This window comes from Anabrus simplex, chromosome 3 (genome assembly GCF_040414725.1).
Source record: "Anabrus simplex isolate iqAnaSimp1 chromosome 3, ASM4041472v1, whole genome shotgun sequence".
NCBI lineage: Eukaryota > Metazoa > Arthropoda > Insecta > Orthoptera > Tettigoniidae > Anabrus > Anabrus simplex.
Window position 1 is genome coordinate 487,783,145 of NC_090267.1, and position 21,536 is coordinate 487,804,680.

The 21,536-nt window shown below is 44.6% G+C and overlaps 34 non-coding genes across 34 annotated transcripts; all 34 read left to right on the forward strand.

Moving 5' to 3' along the window:
- Positions 1-67: 67 nt before the first annotated feature.
- TRNAK-UUU (transfer RNA lysine (anticodon UUU)) lies at positions 68-140 on the forward strand. The gene has a single exon. It is a non-coding gene; the product is annotated as a tRNA-Lys (tRNA).
- Positions 141-367: 227 nt separating this feature from the next.
- TRNAK-UUU (transfer RNA lysine (anticodon UUU)) lies at positions 368-440 on the forward strand. The gene has a single exon. It is a non-coding gene; the product is annotated as a tRNA-Lys (tRNA).
- Positions 441-849: 409 nt separating this feature from the next.
- TRNAK-UUU (transfer RNA lysine (anticodon UUU)) lies at positions 850-922 on the forward strand. Its single transcript has one exon. It is a non-coding gene; the product is annotated as a tRNA-Lys (tRNA).
- A 531-nt stretch (positions 923-1,453) lies between these two features.
- Positions 1,454-1,526, forward strand: TRNAK-UUU (transfer RNA lysine (anticodon UUU)). Its single transcript has one exon. It is a non-coding gene; the product is annotated as a tRNA-Lys (tRNA).
- A 529-nt stretch (positions 1,527-2,055) lies between these two features.
- TRNAI-UAU (transfer RNA lysine (anticodon UUU)) lies at positions 2,056-2,128 on the forward strand. The gene has a single exon. It is a non-coding gene; the product is annotated as a tRNA-Ile (tRNA).
- A 2,293-nt stretch (positions 2,129-4,421) lies between these two features.
- On the forward strand, positions 4,422-4,494 carry TRNAK-UUU (transfer RNA lysine (anticodon UUU)). The gene has a single exon. It is a non-coding gene; the product is annotated as a tRNA-Lys (tRNA).
- Positions 4,495-5,136: 642 nt separating this feature from the next.
- Positions 5,137-5,209, forward strand: TRNAK-UUU (transfer RNA lysine (anticodon UUU)). Its single transcript has one exon. It is a non-coding gene; the product is annotated as a tRNA-Lys (tRNA).
- Positions 5,210-5,288: 79 nt separating this feature from the next.
- Positions 5,289-5,361, forward strand: TRNAK-UUU (transfer RNA lysine (anticodon UUU)). The gene has a single exon. It is a non-coding gene; the product is annotated as a tRNA-Lys (tRNA).
- Positions 5,362-6,036: 675 nt separating this feature from the next.
- On the forward strand, positions 6,037-6,109 carry TRNAK-UUU (transfer RNA lysine (anticodon UUU)). The gene has a single exon. It is a non-coding gene; the product is annotated as a tRNA-Lys (tRNA).
- A 77-nt stretch (positions 6,110-6,186) lies between these two features.
- TRNAK-UUU (transfer RNA lysine (anticodon UUU)) lies at positions 6,187-6,259 on the forward strand. Its single transcript has one exon. It is a non-coding gene; the product is annotated as a tRNA-Lys (tRNA).
- A 77-nt stretch (positions 6,260-6,336) lies between these two features.
- TRNAK-UUU (transfer RNA lysine (anticodon UUU)) lies at positions 6,337-6,408 on the forward strand. The gene has a single exon. It is a non-coding gene; the product is annotated as a tRNA-Lys (tRNA).
- Positions 6,409-6,784: 376 nt separating this feature from the next.
- TRNAK-UUU (transfer RNA lysine (anticodon UUU)) lies at positions 6,785-6,857 on the forward strand. The gene has a single exon. It is a non-coding gene; the product is annotated as a tRNA-Lys (tRNA).
- A 77-nt stretch (positions 6,858-6,934) lies between these two features.
- Positions 6,935-7,007, forward strand: TRNAK-UUU (transfer RNA lysine (anticodon UUU)). Its single transcript has one exon. It is a non-coding gene; the product is annotated as a tRNA-Lys (tRNA).
- Positions 7,008-7,085: 78 nt separating this feature from the next.
- Positions 7,086-7,157, forward strand: TRNAK-UUU (transfer RNA lysine (anticodon UUU)). Its single transcript has one exon. It is a non-coding gene; the product is annotated as a tRNA-Lys (tRNA).
- A 228-nt stretch (positions 7,158-7,385) lies between these two features.
- On the forward strand, positions 7,386-7,458 carry TRNAK-UUU (transfer RNA lysine (anticodon UUU)). The gene has a single exon. It is a non-coding gene; the product is annotated as a tRNA-Lys (tRNA).
- An 829-nt stretch (positions 7,459-8,287) lies between these two features.
- TRNAK-UUU (transfer RNA lysine (anticodon UUU)) lies at positions 8,288-8,360 on the forward strand. Its single transcript has one exon. It is a non-coding gene; the product is annotated as a tRNA-Lys (tRNA).
- Positions 8,361-8,588: 228 nt separating this feature from the next.
- TRNAK-UUU (transfer RNA lysine (anticodon UUU)) lies at positions 8,589-8,661 on the forward strand. The gene has a single exon. It is a non-coding gene; the product is annotated as a tRNA-Lys (tRNA).
- A 1,279-nt stretch (positions 8,662-9,940) lies between these two features.
- On the forward strand, positions 9,941-10,013 carry TRNAK-UUU (transfer RNA lysine (anticodon UUU)). The gene has a single exon. It is a non-coding gene; the product is annotated as a tRNA-Lys (tRNA).
- A 78-nt stretch (positions 10,014-10,091) lies between these two features.
- TRNAK-UUU (transfer RNA lysine (anticodon UUU)) lies at positions 10,092-10,164 on the forward strand. The gene has a single exon. It is a non-coding gene; the product is annotated as a tRNA-Lys (tRNA).
- Positions 10,165-10,846: 682 nt separating this feature from the next.
- TRNAK-UUU (transfer RNA lysine (anticodon UUU)) lies at positions 10,847-10,919 on the forward strand. Its single transcript has one exon. It is a non-coding gene; the product is annotated as a tRNA-Lys (tRNA).
- Positions 10,920-13,745: 2,826 nt separating this feature from the next.
- On the forward strand, positions 13,746-13,818 carry TRNAK-UUU (transfer RNA lysine (anticodon UUU)). The gene has a single exon. It is a non-coding gene; the product is annotated as a tRNA-Lys (tRNA).
- Positions 13,819-15,465: 1,647 nt separating this feature from the next.
- Positions 15,466-15,538, forward strand: TRNAK-UUU (transfer RNA lysine (anticodon UUU)). Its single transcript has one exon. It is a non-coding gene; the product is annotated as a tRNA-Lys (tRNA).
- Positions 15,539-15,766: 228 nt separating this feature from the next.
- Positions 15,767-15,839, forward strand: TRNAK-UUU (transfer RNA lysine (anticodon UUU)). The gene has a single exon. It is a non-coding gene; the product is annotated as a tRNA-Lys (tRNA).
- A 76-nt stretch (positions 15,840-15,915) lies between these two features.
- Positions 15,916-15,988, forward strand: TRNAK-UUU (transfer RNA lysine (anticodon UUU)). The gene has a single exon. It is a non-coding gene; the product is annotated as a tRNA-Lys (tRNA).
- A 1,277-nt stretch (positions 15,989-17,265) lies between these two features.
- TRNAK-UUU (transfer RNA lysine (anticodon UUU)) lies at positions 17,266-17,338 on the forward strand. The gene has a single exon. It is a non-coding gene; the product is annotated as a tRNA-Lys (tRNA).
- Positions 17,339-17,416: 78 nt separating this feature from the next.
- TRNAK-UUU (transfer RNA lysine (anticodon UUU)) lies at positions 17,417-17,489 on the forward strand. Its single transcript has one exon. It is a non-coding gene; the product is annotated as a tRNA-Lys (tRNA).
- Positions 17,490-18,281: 792 nt separating this feature from the next.
- Positions 18,282-18,354, forward strand: TRNAK-UUU (transfer RNA lysine (anticodon UUU)). Its single transcript has one exon. It is a non-coding gene; the product is annotated as a tRNA-Lys (tRNA).
- Positions 18,355-18,838: 484 nt separating this feature from the next.
- TRNAK-UUU (transfer RNA lysine (anticodon UUU)) lies at positions 18,839-18,911 on the forward strand. Its single transcript has one exon. It is a non-coding gene; the product is annotated as a tRNA-Lys (tRNA).
- Positions 18,912-18,989: 78 nt separating this feature from the next.
- Positions 18,990-19,062, forward strand: TRNAK-UUU (transfer RNA lysine (anticodon UUU)). Its single transcript has one exon. It is a non-coding gene; the product is annotated as a tRNA-Lys (tRNA).
- A 183-nt stretch (positions 19,063-19,245) lies between these two features.
- On the forward strand, positions 19,246-19,318 carry TRNAK-UUU (transfer RNA lysine (anticodon UUU)). The gene has a single exon. It is a non-coding gene; the product is annotated as a tRNA-Lys (tRNA).
- A 379-nt stretch (positions 19,319-19,697) lies between these two features.
- TRNAK-UUU (transfer RNA lysine (anticodon UUU)) lies at positions 19,698-19,770 on the forward strand. The gene has a single exon. It is a non-coding gene; the product is annotated as a tRNA-Lys (tRNA).
- A 78-nt stretch (positions 19,771-19,848) lies between these two features.
- On the forward strand, positions 19,849-19,921 carry TRNAK-UUU (transfer RNA lysine (anticodon UUU)). The gene has a single exon. It is a non-coding gene; the product is annotated as a tRNA-Lys (tRNA).
- A 1,129-nt stretch (positions 19,922-21,050) lies between these two features.
- On the forward strand, positions 21,051-21,123 carry TRNAK-UUU (transfer RNA lysine (anticodon UUU)). Its single transcript has one exon. It is a non-coding gene; the product is annotated as a tRNA-Lys (tRNA).
- Positions 21,124-21,198: 75 nt separating this feature from the next.
- TRNAK-UUU (transfer RNA lysine (anticodon UUU)) lies at positions 21,199-21,271 on the forward strand. Its single transcript has one exon. It is a non-coding gene; the product is annotated as a tRNA-Lys (tRNA).
- The last annotated feature ends 265 nt before the right edge of the window (positions 21,272-21,536 follow it).

A 21,536-nucleotide genomic window follows, 5' to 3' on the forward strand; every position in this document is an offset into this window, starting at 1 on the left:
TTTATTGACTATTTCTCAAGGACATCAAGTGTCTGTGAGAAATGTAAAGGGAAAATATACGAATGTAGCCCGAGTAGCTCAGCCGGTAGAGCATCAGGCTTTTAACCTGAGGGTCCAGGGTTCAAATCCCTGCTCGGGCGGACGGAAGTTTCCGCTTATTTATCAACTAGGACACCAAGTGTCTGTGAGAAATGTAAATGAAAAACTTACTAACGTAGCCCGAGTAGCTCAGTCGGTAGAGCATTAGGCGTTTAACCTGAGGGTCCAGGGTTCAAATGTGTGTTTGGGCGAACGCGTTTCTTTGCTTATTTACCGTGGAGGATACCAAGTGTCTGTGAGAAATGTAAATGAATAATTTACCCATGTAGCCCGAGTAGCTCAGCCGGTAGAGCATCAGGCGTTTAACCTGAGGGTCCAGGGTTCAAATCCTTGCTCGGGCGAACGGAAATTTGTTGACTATTTCTCAAGAAGGACATCAAGTGCTTTTCGGTTATTTATCAACGACGATACTGAGTGTCTGTGAAAAAATTCAATGAAAAATTTACGAATGTACCCCGGGTAGCTCAGTCGGTAGAGCACTAGGCTTTTAACGTGAGGTCCAACGCTCAAAACTCTTCTCGGGCGTACGGATACTTTTGCCTATTTTTCAAGGAAGACACCATTGTCTGTGAGAAATGTAATTAAAAAAGTACGAATATAGCCCGAGTAGCTCAGTCGGTAGAGCATTAGGCCTTTAACCTAAGGGTCAAGTGTTCAAATGTGTGTTAGGGCGAACGCGTTTCTTTGCTTATTTACCGAGGAGGATACCAAGTGTCTGTGAGAAATGTAAATGAATAATTTACCCATGTAGCCCGAGTAGCTCAGCCGGTAGAGCATCAGGCTTTTAACCTGAGGGTCCAGGGTTCAAATCCCTGCTCGGGCGAACGCGTTCTTTTCGGTAATTTATCAACGAGGATACCAAGTGTCTGTGAGAAATGTAAATGAATAATTCACCAATGAAACTACAGTAGCTCAACCGGTAGCGCATTATGCTTTTTAACCTGAGGGCCCAGGGTTCAACTCCCTGCTCGGGCGAACGGAAAATTCTTGACTATTTCTCAAGAAGGACACCAAGTGTCTGTGAGTAATCTAAAGGAAAAATTTACTAATGTAGCCCGAGTAGCTCAGCCGGTAGAGCGTCAGGCTTTTAACCTTAGGGTCCAGTGTTCAATAATGTGTTTGGGCGAACGCGTTTCTTCGCTTATTTACCGAGGAGGATACCAAGTGTCTGTGAGAAATGTAAATGAATAATTTACCCATTTAGCCCGAATAGCTCGGCCGGTAGAGCATCAGGCTTTTAACCTGAGGGTCCAGGGTTCAAAACCCTGCTCGGGCGAACGGAAATTTATTGACTATTTCTCAGGAAGGACATCAAGTGTCTGTGAGAAATGTAAAGGAAAAATGTACGAATGTAGCCCGAGTAGCTCAGCCGGTAGAGCATCAGGCTTTTAACCTGAGGGTCCAGGGTTCAAATCCCTGCTCGGGCGGATGGAAGTTTTAGCTTATTTATCAACTAGGAAACCAAGTGTCTGTGAGAAATGTAAATGAAAAAATTACGAATGTACCCCGGGTAGCTCAGTCGGTAGAACACTAGGCTTTTAACCTGAGGGTCCAACGCTCAAATACCTTCTCGGGCGTACGGATATTTTTTGCCTATTTCTCAAGGAAGACATCAAGTGTCTGTGAGAAATGTTATTAAAAAATTTGCGTATATATACCGAGGAGCTCAGTCGGTAGACGTTAGGCATTTAACCTGAGGGTCCAGGGTTCAAATCCCGGCTCGGGCGAACGCGTTCTTTTCGGTTATTTATCAACGAGGATACCAAGTGTCTGTGAGAAATGTAAATGAATAATTTACCAATGAAGCCAGAGTAGCTCAACCGGTAGCGCATTATGCTTTTAACCTGAGGGTCCAGGGTTCAAATCCCTGCTCGGGCGAACGGAAATTTATTGACTATTTCTCAAGAAAGACATCAAGTGTCTGTGAGATATGTAAAGGAATAATATACGAACGTAGCCCGAGTAGCTCAGCCGGTAGAGCATCAGGCTTATAACCTGAGGGTCCAGGGTTCAAATCCCTGCTCGGGCGAACGGAAATTTCTTGACTATTTCTCAAGAAGGACATCAAGTGTCTGTGAGTAATCTAAAGGAAAAATTTAGTAATGTAGCCCGAGTAGCTCAGCCGGTAGAGCGTCAGGCTTTTAACCTTACTGTCCTGCGTTCAATAGTGTGTTTGGGCGAACGCGTTTCTTTGCTTATTTACCGAGGAGGATACCAAGTATCTGTGAGAAATGTAAATGAAAAAATTACGAATGTACCCCGGGTAGCTCAGTCGGTAGAGCACTAGGCTTTTAACCTGAGGGTCCAACGCTCAAATCCCTTCTCGGGCGTACGGATATTTTTTGCCTATTTCTCAAGGAAGACATCAAGTGTCTGTGAGAAATGTTATTTAAAAATTTGCTTATATCTACCGAGGAGCTCAGTCGGTAGACGTCAGGCATTTAACCTGAGGGTCCAGGGTTCAAATCCCGGCTCGGGCGAACGCGTTCTTTTCGGTTATTTATCAACGAGGATACCAAGTGTCTGTGAGAAATGTAAATGAATAATATACCAATGAAGCTGGAGTAGCTCAACCGGTAGTGCATTATGCTTCTAACCTGAGGGTCCAGGGTTCAAATCCCTGCTCGGGCGAACGGAAATTTATTGACTATTTCTCAAGAAAGACATCAAGTGTCTGTGAGAAATGTAAAAGAAAAACCTGCTAACGTAGCCCGAGTAGATCAGTTGGTAGAGGATTAGGCTTTTAACCTGAGGGTACAACGTTCAAATCCCTTCTCGGGCGTACGGATACTTTTTGCCTATTTTTCAAGGAAGACACCAAGTGTCTGTGAGAAATGTAATTAAAGAAGTACGAATATAGAACGAGTAGCTCAGTCGGTAGAGGATTAGGCCTTTAACCTTAGGGTCCAGTGTTCAAATGTGTGTTTGGGCGAACGCGTTTCCTTGCTTATTTACCGAGGAGGATACCAACTGTCTGTGAGAAATGTAAAGGAATAATATACGAATGTAGCCCGAGCAGCTCAGCCGGTAGAGCATCAGGCTTTTAACCTGAGGGTCTAGGGTTCAAATCCCGGCTCGGGCGAACGGAAATTTCTTGACTATTTCTCAAGAAGTACATCAAGTGTCTGTGAGAAATGTAAATGAAAAACTTACTAACGTAGCCCGAGTAGCTCAGTCGGTAGAGCATTAGGCGTTTAACCTGAGGGTCCAGTGTTCAATAGTGTGTTTGGGCGAACGCGTTTCTTCGCTTATTTACCGAGGAGGATACCAAGTGTCTGTGAGAAATGTAAATGAATAATTTGCCCATGTAGAGCATCAGGCTTTTAACCTGAGGGTCCAGGGTTCAAATCCCTGCTCGGGCGAACGGAAAATTCTTGACTATTTCTCAAGAAGGACATCAAGTGTCTGTGAGTAATCTAAAGGAAAAATTTACTAATGTAGCCCGCGTAGCCCAGCCGGTAGAGCGTCAGGCTTTTAACCTTAGGGTCCAGTGTTCAATAGTGTGTTTGGGCGAACGCGTTTCTTCGCTTATTTACCGAGGAGGATACCAAGTGTCTGTGAGAAATGTAAATGAATAATTTGCCCATGTAGAGCATCAGGCTTTTAACCTGAGGGTCCAGGGTTCAAATCCCTGCTCGGGCGGATGGAAGTTTTAGCTTATTTATCAACTAGGAAACCAAGTGTCTGTGAGAAATGTAAATGAAAAATTTACGAATGTACCCCGGGTAGCTCAGTCGGTAGAGCACTAGGCTTTTAACCTGAGGGTCCAACGCTCAAATCCCTTCTCGGGCGTGCGGATATTTTTTGCCTATTTCTCAAGGAAGACATCAAGTGTCTGTGAGAAATGTTATTAAAAAATTTGCGTATATATACCGAGGAGCTCAGTCGGTAGACGTTAGGCATTTAACCTGAGGGTCCAGGGTTCAAATCCCGGCTCGGGCGAACGCGTTCTTTTCGGTTATTTATCAACGAGGATACCAAGTGTCTGTGAGAAATGTAAATGAATATTTTACCAATGAAGCTAGAGTAGCTCATCCGGTAGCGCATTAGGCTTTTAACCTGAGGGTCCAGGGTACAAATCCCTGCTCGGGCGAACGGAAATTTATTGACTATTTCTCAAGAAAGACATCAAGTGTCTGTGAGAAATGTAAATGAATAATTTGCCAATGTAGCCTGAGTAGCTCAGCCGGTAGACCATCAGGCTTTTTACCTGAGGGGCCAGGGTTCAAATCCCTGCTCGGGCGAACGGAAATTTATTGACTATTTCTCAAGAAGGACATCAAGTGTCTGTGAGAAATGTAAAGGAAAAATATTCGAATGTAGCCCGAGTAGCTCAGCCGGTAGAGCATCAGGCTTTTAACCTGGGGGTCCAGGGATCAAATCCCTGCTCGGGCGGACGGAAGTTTTAGCTTATTTATCAACTAGGACACCAAGTGTCTGTGAGAAATGTAAATGAAAAAATTACTAACGTAGCCCGAGTAGCTCGGTCGGTAGAGCATTAGGCTTTTAACCTGGGGGTCCAGGGTTCAGTCCCTGGTCGGGCGTACGTGTTTTTTAGGTTATTAATCAACGACGATACTGAGTGTCTGTGAAAAAATTTAATTAAAAATTTACAAATGTACCCCGGGTAGCTCAGTCGGTAGAGCACTAGGCTTTTAACATGAGGTCCAACACTCAAATCCCTTCTCGGGCGTACGGATACTTTTTGCCTATTTTTCAAGGAAGACACCAAGTGTCTGAGAGAAATGTAATTAAAAAAGTACGAATATAGCCCGAGTAGGTCAGTCGGTAGAGCATTAGGCTTTTAACCTGAGGGTACAACGTTCAAATCCCTTCTCGGGCGTACGGATACTTTTTGCCTATTTTTCATGGAAGACACCAAGTGTCTGTGAGGAATGTAATTAAAAAAGTACGAATATAGCCCGAGTAGCTCAGTCGGTAGAGCATTAGGCTCGGGCGAACGGAAATTTCCTGACTATTTCTCAAGAAGGACATCAAGTGTCTGTGAGTAATCTAAATGAATAATTTACCCATGTAGCCCGAGTAGCTCAGCCGGTAGAGCATCAGGCTTTTAACCTGAGGGTCCAGGGTTCAAATCCCTGCTCGGGCGAACGGAAATTTATTGACTATTTCTCAAGAAGGACATCAAGTGTCGGTGAGAAATGTAAAGGAAAAAATATACGAATGTGGCCCGAGTAGCTCAGCCGGTAGAGCATCAGGCTTTTAACCTGAGGGTCCAGGGTTCAAATCCCTGCTCGGGCGGATGGAAGTTTTAGCTTATTTATCAACTAGGACACCAAGTGTCTGTGAGAAATGTAAATGAAAAATTTACGAATGTACCCCGGGTAGCTCAGTCGGTAGAGCACTAGGCTTTTAACCTGAGGGTCCAACGCTCAAAACCCTTCTCGGGCGTACGGATATTTTTTGCCTATTTCTCAAGGAAGACATCAAGTGTCTGTGAGAAATGTTATTAAAAAATTTGCGTATATATACCGAGGAGCTCAGTCGGTAGACGTTAGGCATTCAACCTGAGGGTCCAGGGTTCAAATCCCGGCTCGGGCGAACGCGTTCTTTTCGGTTATTTATCAACGAGGATACCAAGTGTCTGTGAGAAATGTAAATGAATAATTTACCAATGAAGCTAGAGTAGCTCAACCGGTAGCGCATTATGCTTTTAATCTGAGGGTCCAGGGTTCAAATCCCTGGGCGAACGGAAATTTATTGACTATTCTTCAAGAAAGACATCAAGTGTCTGTGAGAAATGTAAAGGAAAAATATGCGAATGTAGTCCGAGTAGCTCAGCCGGTAGAGCGTCAGGCTTTTAACCTTAGGGTCCAGTGTTCAATAGTGTGTTTGGGCGAACGCGTTTCTTTGCTTATTTACCGAGGAGGATACCAAGTGTCTGTGAGAAATGTAAATGAATAATCTACCCATGTAGCCCGAGTAGCTCAGCCGGTAGAGCATCAGGCTTTTAACCTGAGGGTCCAGGGTTCAAATCCCTGCTCGGGCGGATGGAAATGTTTGCCTATTTTTCAAGGAAGACATCAAGTGTCTGTGAGAAATGAGAATAAAAAATATACGAATGTAGCCCGAGTAGCTCAGTCGGTAGAGCATCAGGCTTTTAACCTGAGGGTCCAGGGTTCAAATCCCTGCTCGGGCGGACGGACGTTTTAGCTTATTTATCAACTAGGACACCAAGTGTCTGTGAGAAATGTAAATGAAAAACTTACTAACGTAGCCCGAGTAGCTCAGTCGGTAGAGCATTAGGCTTTTAACCTGGGGGTCCAGGGTTCAATCCCTGCTCGGGCGAACGTGTTTTTTCGGTTATTTATCAACGACGATACTGAGTGTCTGTGAAAAAATTCAATGAAAAATTTACGAATGTACCCCGGGTAGCTCAGTCGGTAGAGCACTAGGCTTTTAACGTGAGGTCCTACGCTCTAATCCCTTCTCGGGCGTACGGATAATTTATGCCTATTTTTCAAGGAAGACACCAAGTGTCTGTGAGAAATGTAATTAAAAAAGTACGAATATAGCCCGAGTAGCTCAGTCGGTAGAGCATTAGGCCTTTAACCTTAGGGTCCAGTGTTCAAATATGTGTTTGGGCGAACGCGTTTCTTTGCTTATTTACCGAGGAGGATACCAAGTTTCTGTGAGAAATGTAAATGAATAATTTACCCATGTAGCCCGAGTAGCTCAGCCGGTAGAGCATCAGGCTTTTAACCTGAGGGTCCAGGGTTCAAATCCCTGCTCGGGCGGATGGAAATGTTTGCCTATTTTTCAAGGAAGACATCAAGAGTCTGTGAGAAATGAGAATAAAAAATATACGAATGTAGCCCGAGTAGCTCAGTCGGTAGAGCATCAGGCGTTTAACCTGAGGGTCCAGGGTTTAAATCCCTGCTCGGGCGAACGGAAATTTGTTGACTATTTCTCAAGAAGGACATCAAGTGTCTGTGGGAAAAGTAAAGGAAAAATATACGAATGTAGCCCGAGTAGCTCAGCCGGTAGAGCATCAGGCTTTTAACCTGAGGGTCCAGGGTTCAATCCCTGCTCGGGCAAACGGAAATTCCTTGACTATTTCTCAAGAAGGACATCAAGTGTCTGTGAATAATCTAAAGGAAAAATTGACTAATGTAGCCCGACTAGCTCAGCCGGTAGAGCGTCAGGCTTTTAACCTTTGGGTCCAGTGTTCAATAGTGTGGTTGGGCGAACGCGTTTCTTTGCTTATTTACCCAGGAGGATACCAAGTGTCTGTGAGAAATTTAAATGAATAATTTACCCACGTAGCCCGAGTAGCTCAGCCGGTAGAGCATCAGGCTTTTAACCTGAGGGTCCAGGGTTCAAATCCCTGCCCGGGCGGATGGAAGTTTTAGCTTATTTATCAACTAGGACACCAAGTGTCTGTGAGAAATGTAAATGAAAAATTTACTAATGTACCCCGGGTAGCTCAGTCGGTAGAGCACTAGGCTTTTAACCTGAGGGTCCAACGCTCAAATCCCTTCTCGGGCGTACGGATATTTTTTGCCTATTTCTCAAGGAAGACATCAAGTGTCTGTGAGAAATGTTATTAAAAAATTTGCGTATATATACCGAGGAGCTCAGTCGGTAGACGTTAGGCATTTAACCTGAGGGTCGAGGGTTCAAATCCCGGCTCGGGCGAACGCGTTCTTTTCGGTTATTTATCAACGAGGATACCAAGTGTCTGTGAGAAATGTAAATGAATAATTTGCCAATGAAGCTAGAGTAGCTCAACCGGTAGCGCATTATGCTTTTAACTTGAGGGTCCAGGGTTCAAATCCCTGCTCGGGCGAACGGAAATTTATTGACTATTTCTCAAGAAAGACATCAAGTGTCTGTGAGAAATGTAAATGAAAAACCTGCTAACGTAGCCCGAGTAGATCAGTCGGTAGAGCATTAGGCTTTTAACCTGAGGGTACAACGTTCAAATCCCTTCTCGGGCGTACGGATACTTTTGGCCTATTTTTCAAGGAAGACACCAAGTGTCTGTGAGATATGTAATTAAAGAAGTACGAATATAGAACGAGTAGCTCAGTCGGTAGAGCATTAGGCCTTTGACCTTAGGGTCCAGTGTTCAAATGTGTGTTTGGGCGAACGCGTTTCCTTGCTTATTTACCGAGGAGGATACCAAGTGTCTGTGAGAAATGTAAAGGAAAAATATACGAATGTAGCCCGAGTAGCTCAGCCGGTAGAGCATCAGGCTTTTAACCTGAGGGTCCAGGGTTCAAATCCCTGCTGGGGCGAACGGAAATTTCTTGACTATTTCTCAAGAAGTACATCAAGTGTCTGTGAGTAATGTAAAAGAAAAATTTACTAATGTAGCCCGAGTAGCTCAGCCGGTAGAGCGTCAGGAGTTTAACCTTAGGGTCCAGTGTTCAAATGTGTGTTTGGGCCAACGCGTTTCTTTGCTTATTTACCGAGGAGGATACCAAGTGTCTGTGAGAAATGTAAATGAATAATTTACCCATGTAGCCCGAGTAGCTCAGCCGGTAGAGCATCAGGCTTTTAACCTGAGGGTCCAGGGTTCAAATCCCTGCTCGGGCGAACGGAAATTTATTGACTATTTCTCAAGAAGGACATCAAGTGTCTGTGAGAAATGTAAAGGAAAAACATACGAATGTAGCCCGAGTAGCTCAGCCGGTATAGCATAAGGCTTTTAACCTGAGGGTCCAGGGGTCAAATCCCTGCTCGAGAGAACGCGTTCTTTTTCGTTATTTATCAACGAGGATGCCAAGTGTCTGTGAGAAATGTAAATGATAAACCTACTAATGTATCCCGAGTAGCTCAGCCTGTAGAACATCAGGCTTTTAACCTGAGGGTCCAGGGATTAAATCCCTGCTCGGGCGGACGTAAGTTTTGGCTTATTTATCAACTATGGCACCAAGTGTCTGTGAGAAATGTAAATGAAAAACAAACTAACATAGCCCGAGTAGCTCAGTCGGTTGAGCATTAGGCTTTTAACCTGGGGGCCACGGTTCAATCCCTGCTCGGGCGAACATGTTTTTTCGGTTATTTATCAACGACGATACTGAGTGTCTGTGAAAAAATTCAATGACAAAGTTAAGAAAGAACCCCGGGTAGCTCAGTCGGTAAAGCACTAGGCTTTTAACCTGGGAGTCCAACGCTCAAATCCCTTCTCGGGCGTAGGGATATTTTTTGCCTATTTTTCAAGGAAGACATCAAGTGTCTGTGAGAAATGTTATTAAAAAATAAGCGTGTATATACCGAGGAGCTCAGTCGGTAGAGCTCTAGGCTTTTAACCTGAGGGGCCAGGGTTCAAATCCCTGCTCGGGCGAACAGAAATTTATTGACTATTTCTCAAGAAAGACATCAAGTGTCTGTGAGAAATGTAAAGGAAAAATGTAGGAATGTAGCCCGAGTAGCTCAGCCGTAGAGCAGCAGGCTTGTAACCTGAGGGTCCACGGTTCAAATCCCTGCTCGGGCGGACGGGAGTTTCGGCTTATTTACCAAGTAGGATACCAAGTGTCTGTGAGAAATGTAAATGAAAAACCTGCTAACGTAGCCCGAGTAGCTTAGTCGGTAGAGCAGTAGGCTTTTAACCTGAGGGTCCAACGTTGAAATCCCTTCTCAGGCGTACGGATATTTTTTGCCTTTTTTTCAAGGAAGACAACAAGTGTCTGTGAGAAATGTAGATGAAAAATTAACGAATGAAGCCCGAGTAGCTCAGTCGATAGGTCATTAGGCTTTGAACCTGAGGGTCCAGTGTTCAAATGTGTGTTTGGGCGAACGCGTTTCTTTGTTTATTTACCGAGGAGGATACCAAGTGTCTGTGAGAAATGTAAATGAATAATTTAGGAATGTAGCCCGAGTAGATCAGCCGGTAGAGCATCAGGCTTTTAACCTGAGGGTCCAGGGTTCAAATCCCTGCTCGGGCGAACGTAAATTTATTGACTATTTCTCAAGAAGGACATCAAGTGTCGGTGAGAAATGTAAAGGAAAAATTTACGAATTTAGCCCGAGTAGCTCAGCCGGTAGAGCATCAGGCTTTTAACCTGGGTGTCCAGGGATCAAATCCCTGCTCGGGCGGACGGAAGTTTGTTGCCTATTTCTCAAGAAACACATCAAGTGTCTGTGAAAAATGTAAGTGAAAAATGTCTGAGCGTAGCCCGAGTAGCTCAGTCGGTAGAGCGTTACGCTTTTAACCTGAGGGTCCAGTTTTCATATCCCTGCTCGGACGAACTCATTATCTTCGCTTATTTATTAAGGAGGATACCAAGTGTCTGTGAGAAATGTAAATGAAAAATAGAGCCATTTAGCTCGAGTAGCTCAGTCGGTAGAGCTTTAGGCTTATAACTTGGGGTTCAAGGGTTCAAATCCCTGCGCGGACGAACGCAATTGTATTGATTATTTATGAAGGGGGACACGAAGCGTCCGTGAGAAATATAAATGAAAAAAGGTACGGAAATTGCCCGCGTAGCTCAGTCGGTAGAACATTAGGCTTTTAACCTGAGTGTCCAGTGTTCAAATCCCTGCTCGGGCGGATGGCAAATTTTTGCCTATTTTTCGAGGAAGACAAAGTGTCTGCGAGAAATGTAAATGAGAAATATACGCATGAAGTCCGAGTAGCTCAGTCGGTAGGTCATTAGGCTTTTAACCTGAGGGTCCAGTGTTCAAATGTGTGTTTGGGCGAACGCGATTATTTGATTATTTACCGAGGAGGATACCAAGTGTCTGTGAGAAATGTAAATGAAAAAAATATCCTACAGTAGTCCGAGTAGCTCAGTCGGTAGATCATTAGGCTTTTAACCTGAGGGTCCAGGGTTCAAATCCCTGCTCGGGCGGATGGAAGATTTTGCCTATTTTTCAAGGAAGACACCAAGGATCTGTGAGAAATTTTAAATGAAAAAGTGTGGATGTGTAACCCGAGAAGTTCAGTTGGTAGAGCGTTAGGATTTTAACGTGAGGGTACAGGTTTCAAATCTCTTCTCGGCAGAATTAAGTTTTATCCCTTATTTATCAAGCAGGATACCAAGTGTCTGTGAGAAGAGTACCGTAAACGAAAAACTGGGGAATGTAGATCCAGTAGCTCAGTCGGTAGGACATCAGGCCAATAACTTGTTGGTCAAGGGTTCAAATCCCTGCTCGGGCGTACGCGGTCGTTTTGCGTATTATTCAAGAAAGACATCAAGTGTCTGTGAGAAATGTAAATGAAAAATGTTTGAGCGTAGCCCGCGTAGCTCAGTCGGTAGAGCGTTAGGCTTTTAACCTGAGGGTCCAGGCTTCAAATCCCTGCTCGGGCGGATGGAAATGTTTGCCTATTTTTCAAGGAAGACATCAAGTGTCTGTGAGAAATGAGAATGAAAAATATACGAATGTAGCCCGAGTAGCTCAGTCGGTAGAGGATGCTGCGATGGTACCTAACTTAAGGGCACGACCGCTTCCTTCCCTCTTCCTTGCCTATCTTTCCCTATCTTAACATCCCCCATGAAGGGCCCTGTTCAACATTGCATGTGAGGCCACCTGGGCGAGGTACTGATCATTCTACACAGTTGTATTCCCGACCCAATTTGCTACGCCCCAGGACACTGTCCTTGAGGCTGTAGAGGTGGGAATCCTCGATGAGTCCGTGAGAAGAACCAACACAGGGGAGTTAACAAATTAAGAAGGAAAGTTAATGAAAACGAAAAACTGGCGAATATAGACCCAGTAGCTCAATCGGTAGAGCATTCTGCTTTTATTTACCTGTGGGTACAGTGTTCAAAGCCCTGCTCGCTCGAGCCCGTTTTTATTGCTTATTTATCAACGAGGCTACTGAGTGTCTGGGAAAAATGTCAATGAAAAATTTACGAACCCAACCCGGGTAGCTCAGTCGGTAGAGCATTAGGCTTTTAACCTGAGGATACAAGTTTCAAATCTCTTCTCGGCCTAAGGCATTTTTAATCCTATTTGATCAAGCAGGACACTTAGTATCTGCGAGAAATGTAAAAGAACAACTGGCGAATATAGACCCAGTAGCTCAATCGGTAGAGCATTAGGCTTTTTTTACCTGTGGGTACAGTGTTCAAAGCCCTGCTCGGGCGAACCCGTTTTTATTGCTTATTTATCAACGAGGCCGCCTCTGTGCTGTAGTGGTTAGCGTGATTAGCTGCCACCCCCGGAGGTCCGGGTTCGATTCCCGGCTCTGCCACGAAATTTGAAAAGTGGTACGAGGGCTGGAACGGGGACCACTCAGCCTCGGGAGGTCAACTGAGTAGAGGTGGGTTCGATTCCCACCTCAGCCATCCTGGAAGTGGTTTTCCGTGGTTTCCCACTTCTCCTCCAGGCGAATGCCGGGATGGTACCTAACTTAAGGCCACGGCCGCTTCCTTCCCTCTTCCTTGCCTATCCCTTCCAATCTTCCCATCCCTCCACAAGGCCCCTGTTCAGCATAGCAGGTGAGGCCGCCTGGGCGAGGTACTGGTCATACTCCCCAGTTGTATCCCCCGACCAAGAGTCTGAAGCTCCAGGACACTGCCCTTGAGGCGGTAGAGGTGGGATCCCTCGCTAAGTCCGAGGGAAAAACCGAACCTGGAGGGTAAAGAGATGATGATGATGATGATTTATCAACGAGGAGTGTCTGGGAAAAATGTCAATGAAAAATTTACGAATGCAACCCGGGTAGCTCAGTCGGTAGAGCGTTAGGATTACAACTTGAGGTTCCAGGGTTCAAATCGCTGCTCGGAAGAACGGAAACTGTGTGACTATTTCTCAAGAAAGTCATCAAGTCTATGTGGGAAATATAAATGAAAGATTTTCCGTTGTAGCCCGAGTAGCTCAGTCGGTAGAGCATTAGGCTTTTAAGCTGAGGGTCCAGGGATCAAATCCCTGCTCGGGCGAACGCATTGTGATTGATTATTTGCAAGGAGGATACCAACTGTCGGTGAGAAATATACATGAAGAATTGTATGAATATAGCCCGAGTAGTCGACAGACGATTAGGTTTTTAACCTAAGGGTCTGGATTCAAATCCATGCTGGGTTGCATGGACATTTATGGCCTATTTATGAACGTAGATATCAATTTTCTTTGAGAAATGTCAATGAAGAAAGGTGTGACTCTAGCCCGAGTAGCTCAGTCGGTAGAGGATAACGCGATTCTACCTAACTTAAGGTCACGGCTGCTTCCTTCCCTCTTCCTTAACAGATTAAGAAGTAAAGAAAGAAAGAAAGGTTCCAGGGTTCAATCCACTCTTCGGGCTTACGGACTTTTTGCTTGTTTATCAAGCAGTGCCCCAAAAGCCGCGTGAGATACGGACAAATAAATTGCAAGTATTTATCGAGGAGGCTATCAAGTGTCTGTGATCAATGTAATTAAAAATATGCGAATATTGCCCGAGTAGCTCAGTCGGTAGTGCATTAGGCTTTTAACCTGAGGGTCCAGTGTTTAAATGTGTGTTTGGGCGAACGCGTTTCTTTGCTTATTTACCGAGGAGGATACCAAGGGTCTGTGAGAAATGTAAATGAATAATTTACCAATGTAGCCCGAGTAGCTCAGCCGGTACAGCATCAGGCTTTTAACCTGAGGGTCCAGGGTTGAAATCCCTGCTCGGGCGGACGGTAGTTTTGGCTTATTTAACAACTAGGATACCAAGTTTCTGTGAGAAAAGTAAATGAAAACTTACTAACGTAGCCCGAGCAGCTCAGTCGGTAGAGCATCAGGCTTTTAACCTGAGGGTCCAGGGTTCAAATCCCTGCTCGGGCGAACGCATGTTGGTTGATTATTTATCAAGGAGGATACCAAGTGTCGGTGAGAAATATACATGAAGAATTGTATGAATATAGCCCGAGTAGCCGACAGACGATTAGGATTTTAACCTAAGGACCTGGATTCAAATCAACGTAGATATCAATTTTCTTTGAGAAATGTCAATGAAGAAAGGTGTGACTCTAGCCCGAGTAGCTCAGTCGGTAGAGGATAACGCGATTCTACCTAACTTAATGTCACGGCTGCTTCCTTCCCCCTTCCTTCCCTATGTTTTCCAAACTTCCCATCTCCCACGAAGGCCCCTGTTCAGCATATCATGTCAGGCCACCTGGGCTAGGTACTGGTCATTGTACCCAGTTGTATCCCCGACACAATGCGTTACGCTCCAGGACTGTCCTTGAGGCTGTAGAGGTGGGAACCCTCGATGAGTCCGTGAGAAGAGATAACACTGGGGAGTTAACAAATTAAGAAGGTAAGAAAGAAAGAAAGAAAGAAAGAAATGTTCCAGGGTTCAATCCACTCTTCGGGCTTACGGACTTTTTGCTTGTTTATCAAGCAGTGAACCAACAGCCGCGTGAGATACGGACAAATAAATTGCAAGTAGGTCCTATCAGATCAGTCGGTACTTCATTAGGCTTTTATCTTAAGACCCAGGGAACCATTACAATATCTGGCAACAGATTTCCAATTTTTATCCCTCAAATGTGGCTTGTGAGAAATGTAATTTAAACAATACGAATATACCCGAGTAGCTCAGTCGGTAGAGCATTAGGCGTTTAACCTTAGGGTCCAGTGTTCAAATGTGTGTTCGGGCGAACGCGCTCTTTTCGGTTATTTATCAACGAGGATACCAAGTGTCTGTGAGAAATGTAAATGAAAAACCTACTAACGTGGCCCGAGTAGCTCCGTCGGTAGAGCACTAGGCTTTTAACCTGAGGGTCCAACGCTCAAATCCCTTCTCGGGCGTACGGATATTTTTTGCCTATTTCTCAAGGAAGACATCAAGTGTCTGTGAGAAATGTTATTAAAAAATTTGCGTATATCTACCGAGGAGTTCAGTCGGTAGACGTTAGGCATTTAACCTGAGGGCCAGGGTTCAAATCCCGGCTCGGGCGAACGTGTTCTTTTCGGTTATTTATCAACGAGGGTACTAAGTGTCTGTGAGAAATGTAAATGAATAATTTACCAATGAAGCTAGAGTAGCTCAACCGGTAGCGCATTATGCTTTTAACCTGAGGGTCCAGGCTTCAAATCCCTGCTCGGACGAACGGAAATTTATTGACTATTTCTCAAGAAAGACATCAAGTATCTGTGAGAAATGTAAATGAAAAGCCTGCTAACGTAGCCCGAGTAGATCAGTCGGTAGAGCATTAGGCTTTTAACCTGAGGGTACAACGTTCAAATCCCTTCTCGGGCGTACGGATACTTTTTGCCTATTTTTCAAGGAAGACACCAAGTGTCTGTGAGAAATGTAATTAAAGAAATACGAATATAGAACGAGTAGCTCAGTCGGTAGAGGATTAGGCCTTTAACCTTAGGGTCCAGTGTTCAAAGGTGTGTTTGGGCGAACGCGTTTCCTTGCTTATTTACCGAGGAGGATACCAAGTGTCTGTGAGAAATGTAAAGGAAAAATATACGAATGTAGCCCGAGTAGCTCAGCCGGTAGAGCATCAGGCTTTTAACCTGAGGGTCCCGGGTTCAAATCCCTGCTCGGGCGAACGGAAATTTCTTGACTATTTCTCAAGAAGTACATCAAGTGTCTGTGAGTAATGTAAAGGAAAAATTTACTAATGTAGCCCGAGTAGCTCAGCCGGTAGAGCGTCAGGAGTTTAACCTTAGGGTCCAGTGTTGAAATGTGTGTTTGCGCGAACGCGTTTCTTTGCTTACTTACCGAGGAGGATACCAAGTGTCTGTGAGAAATGAAAATGAATAATTTACCCATGTAGCCCGAGTAGCTCAGCCGGTAGAGCATCAGGCTTTTAACCTGAGGGTCCAGGGTTCAAATCCTTGCTCGGGCGAACGGAAATTTATTGACTATTTCTCAAGGACATCAAGTGTCTGTGAGAAATGTAAAACTGAAAATACACGAATGTAGCCCGAGTAGCTCAGCCTGTAGAGCATCAGGCTTTTAACCTGAGGGTCCAGGGTTCAAATCCCTGCTCGGGCGGACGGAAGTTTTAGCTTATTTATCAACTAGGACACCAAGTGTCTGTGAGAAATGTAAATGAAAAACTTACTAACGTAGCCCGAGTAGCTCATTCGGTAGAGCATTATGCTTTTAACCTGGGGGTCCAGGGTTCAATCCCTGCTCGGGCGAACGTGTTTTTTCGGTTATTTATCAACGACGACACTGAGTGTCTGTGAAAAAATTCAATGAAAAATTTACGAATGTACCCCGGGTAGCTCAGTCGGTAGAGCACTAGGCTTTTAACGTGAGGTCCAACGCAAAAATCCCTTCTGGGGCGTATGGATAATTTTTGCCTATTTTTCAAGGAAGACACCAAGTGTCTGTGAGAAATGTAATTAAAAAGTACGAATATAGCCCGAGTAGCTCAGTCGGTAGAGCATTAGGCCTTTAACCTTACGGTCCAGTGTTCAAATGTGTGTTTGGGCGAACGCGTTTCTTTGCTTATTTACCGAGGAGGATACCAAGTGTCTGTGAGAAATGTAAATGAAAAATTTACGAATGTACCCCGGGTAGCTCAGTCGGTAGAGCACTAGGCTTTTAACCTTTGGGTCCAACGCTCAAATCCCTTCTCGGGCGTACGGATATTTTTTTGCCTATTTCTCAAGGAAGACATCAAGTGTCTGTGAGAAATGTTATTAAAAAATTTGCGTATATATACCGAGGAGCTCAGTCGGTAGACGTTAGGCATTTAACCTGAGGGTCCAGGGTTCAAATCCCGGCTCGGGCGAACGCGTTCTTTTCGGTTATTTATCAACGAGGATACCAAGTGTCTGTGAGAAATGTAAATGAATACTTTACCAATGAAGCTAGAGTAGCTCAACCGGTAGCGCATTATGCTTTTCACCTGAGGGTCCAGGGTTTAAATCCCTGCTCGGGCGAACGGAAATTTATTGACTATTCTTCAAGAAAGACATCAAGTGTCTGTGAGAAATGTAAAAAAAAATATACGAATGTAGCCCGAGTAGCTCAGCAGGTAGAGCATCATTCTTTTAACCTGAGGGTCCAGGGTTCAAATCCCTGCTCGGGCGAACGGAAAATTCTTGACTATTTCTCAAGAAGGACATCAAGTGTCTGTGAGTAATCTAAAGGAAAAATTTACTAATGTAGCCCGAGTAGCTCAGCCGGTAGAGCGTCAGGCTTTTAACCTTAGGGTCCAGTGTTCAATAGTGTGTTTGGGCGAACGCGTTTCTTCGGTTATTTACCGAGGAGGATACCAAGTGTCTGTGAGAAATGTAAATGAATAATTTACCCATGTAGCCCGAGTAGCTCAGCCGGTAGAGCATCAGGCTTTTAACCTGAGGGTCCAGGGTTCAAATCCCTGCTCGGGCGAACGGAAATTTATTGACTATTTCTCAAGAAAGACATCAAGTGTCTGTGAGAAATGTAAATGAATAATTTGCCAATGTAGCCCGAGTAGCTCAGCCGGTAGAGCATCAGGCTTTTTACCTGAGGGTCCAGGGTTCAAATCCCTGCTCGGGCGAACGGAAATTTATTGACTATTTCTCAAGAAGGACATCAAGTGTCTGTGAGAAATGTAAAGGAAAATTATTCGAATGTAGCCCGAGTAGCTCAGCCGGTAGAGCATCAGGCTTTTAACCTCGGGGTCCAGGGATCAAATCCCTGCTCGGGCGGACGGAAGTTTTAGCTTATTTATCAACTAGGACACCAAGTGTCTGTGAGAAATGTAAATGAACAACTTACTAACGTAGCCCGAGTAGCTCGGTCGGTAGAGCATTAGGCTTTTAACCTGGGGGTCCAGGGTTCAATCCCTGCTCGGGCGAACGTGTTTTTTCGGTTATTTATCAACGACGATACTGAGTGTCTGTGAAAAAATTCAATTAAAAATTTACGAATGTACCCCGGGTAGCTCAGTCGGTAGAGCACTAGGCTTTTAACGTGAGGTCCAACGCTCAAATCCCTTCTCGGGCGTACGGATACTTTATGCCTATTTTTCAAGGAAGACACCAAGTGTCTGTGAGAAATGTAATTAAAGAAGTACGAATATAGCCCGAGTAGGTCAGTCGGTAGAGCGTTAGGCTTTTAACCTGAGGGTACAACGTTCAAATCCCTTCTCGGGCGTACGGATACTTTTTGCCTATTTTTCAAGGAAGACACCAAGTGTCTGTGAGGAATGTAATTAAAGAAGTACGAATATAGCCCGAGTAGCTCAGTCGGTAGAGCATTAGGCTCGGGCGAACGGAAATTTCCTGACTATTTCTCAAGAAGGACATCAAGTGTCTGTGAGTAATCTAAAGGATAAATTTACTAATGTAGCCGAGTAGCTCAGCCGGTAGAGCGTCAGGCTTTTAACCTGAGGGTCCAGGGTTCAAATCCCTGCTCGGGCGGATGGAAGTTTTAGCTTATTTATCAACTAGGACACTAAGTGTCTGTGAGAAATGTAAATGAAAAATTTAAGAATGTACCCCGGGTAGCTCAGTCGGTAGAGCACTAGGCTTTTAACCTGAGGGTCAAACGCTCAAATCCCTTCTCGGGCGTACGGTTATTTTTTGCCTATTTCTCAAGGAAGACATCAAGTGTCTGTGAGAAATGTTATTAAAAAATTTGCGTATATGTACCGAGGAGCTCAGTCGGTAGACGTTAGGGATTTAACCTGAGGGTCCAGGGTTCAAATCCCGGCTCGGGCGAACGCGTTCTTTTCGGTTATTTATCAACGAGGATACCAAGTGTCTGTGAGAAATGTAAATGAATAATTTTAACCTTAGGGTCCAGTGTTCAATAGTGTGTTTGGGCGAACGCGTTTCTTTGCTTATTTACCGAGGAGGATATCAAGTGTCTGTGAGAAATGTAAATGAATAATTTTCCCATGTAGCTCGAGTAGCTCAGCCGGTAGAGCATCAGGCTTTTAACCTGAGGGTCCAGGGTTCAAATCCCTGCTCGCGCGAACGGAAATTTATTGACTATTTCTCAAGAAGGACATCAAGTGTCGGTGAGAAATGTAAAAGAAAAATATACGAATGTGGCCCGAGTAGCTCAGCCGGTAGAGCATCAGACTTTTAACCTGAGGGTCCAGGGTTCAAATCCCGGCTCGGGCGACGCGTTCTTTTCGGTTATTTATCAACGAGGATACCAAGTGTCTGTGAGAAATGTAAATGAATAATTTTAACCTTAGGGTCCAGTGTTCAATAGTGTGTTTGGGCGAACGCGTTTCTTTGCTTATTTACCGAGGGGGATACCAAGTGTCTGTGAGAAATGTAAATGAATAATTTACCCATGTAGCTCGAGTAGCTCAGCCGGTAGAGCATCAGGCTTTTAACCTGAGGGTTCAGGGTTCAAATCCCTGCTCGGGCGAACGGAAATTTATTGACTATTTCTCAAGAAGGACATCAAGTGTCGGTGAGAAATGTTAAGGAAAAATATACGAATGTGGCCCGAGTAGCTCAGCCGGTAGAGCATCTGGCTTTTAACCTGAGGGTCCAGGGTTCAAATCCGGGCTCGGGCGAACGCGTTCTTTTCGGTTATTTATCAACGAGGATACCAAGTGTCTGTGAGAAATGTAAATGAATAATTTACCAATGAACCTAGAGTAGCTCAACCGGTAGCGCATTATGCTTTTAACCTGAGGGTCCAGGGTTCAAATCTCTGCTCGGGCGAACGGAAATTTTTTGACTATTTCTCAAGAAAGACATCAAGTGTCTGTGAGAAATGTAAAAAAAAATACACGAATGTAGCCCGAGTAGCTCAGCCGGTAGAGCATCAGGCTTTTAACCTGAGGGTCCAGGGTTCAAATCCCTGCTCGGGCGAACGGAAATTTCTTGACTATTTCTCAAGAAGGACATCAAGTGCCTGTGAGTAATCTAAAGGAAAAATTTACTAATGTAGCCCGAGTAGCTCAGCCGGTAGAACATCAGGCTTTTAACCTGAGGGTCCAGGGTTCAAATCCCTGCTCGGGCGGATGGAAGTTTCAGCTTATTTATCAACTAGGAAACCAAGTGTCTGTGAGAAATGTAAATGAAAAAATTACGAATTTACCCCGGGTAGCTCAGTCGGTAGAGCACTAGGCTTTTAACCTGAGGGTCCAACGCTCAAATCCCTTCTCGGGCGTACGGATATTTTTTGCCTATTTCTGAAGGAAGACATCAAGTGTCTGTGAGAAATGTTATTAAAAAATTTGCGTATATATACCGAGGAGCTCAGTCCGTAGACGTTAGGCATTTAACCTGAGGGTCCAAGGTTCAAATCCCGGCTCGGGCGAACGCGTTCTTTTCGGTTATTTATCAACGACGATACCAAGTGTCTGTGAGAAATGTAAATGAATAATTTGCCAATGAAGCTAGAGTAGCTCAACCGGTAGCGCGTTATGCTTTTAACCTGAGGGTCCAGGGTTCAAATCCCTGCTCGGGCGAACGGAAATTTATTGACTATTTCTCAAGAAAGACATCAAGTGTCTGTGAGAAATGTAAAGGAAAAACCTGCTAACGTAGCCGAGTAGATCAGTCGGTAGAGCATTAGGCTTTTAACCTAAGAGTACAACGTTCAAATCCCTTCTCGGGCGTACGGATACCTTTTGCCTATTTTTCAAGGAAGACACCAAGTGTCTGTGAGAAATGTAATTAAAGAAGTACGAATATAGAACGAGTAGCTCAGTCCGTTGAGGATTAGACCTTTAACCTTAGGGTCCAGTGTTCAAATGTGTGTTTGGGCGAACGCGTTTCCTTGCTTATTTACCGAGGATTATACCAAGTGTCTGTGAGAAATGTAAAGGAAAAATATACGAATGTAGCCCGAGTAGCTCAGCCGGTACAGCATCATGCTTTTAACTTGAGGGTCCAGGGTTCAAATCCCTGCTCGGGCGAACGGAAATTTCTTGACTATTTCTCAAGAAGTACATCAAGTGTCTGTGAGTAATGTAAAGGAAAAATTTACTAACGTAGCCCGAGTAGCTCAGCCGGTAGAGCGTCAGGAGTTTAACCTTAGGGTCAAGTGTTCAAATGTGTGTTTGGGCGAACGCGTTTCTTTGCTTATTTACCGAGGAGGATACCAAGTGTCTGTGAGAAATGTAAATGAATAATTTACCCATGTAGCCCGAGTAGCTCAGCCGGTAGAGCATCAGGCTTTTAGCCTGAGGGTCCAGGGTTCAAATCCCTGCTCGGGCGAACGGAAATTTATTGACTATTTCTCAAGGACATCAAGTGTCTGTGAGAAATGTAAAGGAAAAATATACGAATGTGGCCCGAGTAGCTCAGCCGGTAGAGCATCAGGCTTTTAACCTGAGGGTCCAGGGTTCAAATCCCTGCTCGGGCGGACGGAAGTTTTAGCTTATTTATCAACTAGGACACCAAGTGTCTGTGAGAAATGTAAATGAAAGTTTTACTAACGTACCCCGAGTAGCTCAGTCGGTAGAGCATTGGGCTTTTAACCTGGGGGTCCAGGGTTCAATCCCCGCTCGGGCGAACGTGGTTTTTCGGTTATTTATCAACGACGATACTGAGTGTCTGTGAAAAAATTCAATGAAAAATTTACGAATGTACCCCGGGTAGCTCAGTCGGTAGAGCACTAGGCTTTTAAC